Source organism: Brassica oleracea, chromosome C9 (assembly GCF_000695525.1).
Source record: "Brassica oleracea var. oleracea cultivar TO1000 chromosome C9, BOL, whole genome shotgun sequence".
Taxonomy (NCBI): Eukaryota; Viridiplantae; Streptophyta; class Magnoliopsida; order Brassicales; family Brassicaceae; genus Brassica; species Brassica oleracea.
This window is the reverse complement of record NC_027756.1, coordinates 4980444-4981458: the sequence shown is the minus strand read 5'-3', so window position 1 is coordinate 4981458 and position 1015 is coordinate 4980444.

Genomic DNA, 1015 nt, shown 5'->3' with positions numbered 1-1015 from the left:
TACCGACGACATGTGTTTCTAAAAAATTTCAATCATAAAAATCTATAAATTTAGATGCCAAAACTATGAAAATAACACATAATAAGTGTTTAGTATAGTATTAGATCACAACCGTTCAAATATAACAACTCATTAAAATATTTATGTACGCATATCATTGTTTTCATAACATCTCATCTTAACACTCATATACTTATACAATCGTATTCATATAATCTTACACTACAAAAAATGTTGTTGTGTAAAATCTTGTTATAAAAACATTTTTATTGTTAAATCTTTATGCAAATACTATATATCTTATCAAAAATATGGATTTTGCATTTAGAAACTTGCAATCAACACCCTAAACACTAAGTCGTCGGAATTCCGTCGGAATATACTGACGGACACATTCCGTCGGAAATCCAATTTGCCCGGGAGAACCAAACCGCGTGAAAATTTTCGCGAATCGCCATTTGGTATATTTTAATTATACCGACGGAATACTGACGAACCCGTGTCCGTCAGAATCTTCGGATATAATAACCCTTCTTCTTCCTTCTCCGGCGATTTCTCCCCCTCTCCGGCGATTCCGGCCTTTCTCCACCTCTCTTCACCGGCGAATCCTCTTCTCACCCTCATATCTCTTCCCCAAACCCCAAATCATGTAAGAATCATCCCAAACCTTCTTTAATCTCATTAGTTTAGGGTTTTGGAAGTTAGATCTCGGATTTTAGGTTGTTTGATTGAAAATTTTAGGATTGAATGGATAGTTTAGGATATATAAGTTAGATTGTTGTTTGGATTGTTGTTATAGTTTTTTTGTAACGTTTTTTGATTTTTAAAAACGTTTTGTGGTTTTTAAAAACGTTTTGTGGTTTTTAAAAACGTTTTTTGATTTTTTAAAACGTTTTTGATTTTTAAAAACGTTTTTCAAGTTTCCAGTAGTGAAATATATATAATAAAACGTTTTTAAAATTTTTTACAAATATTTAACAACATTTTTCTATATTTATAAATTTTTTATAATTTT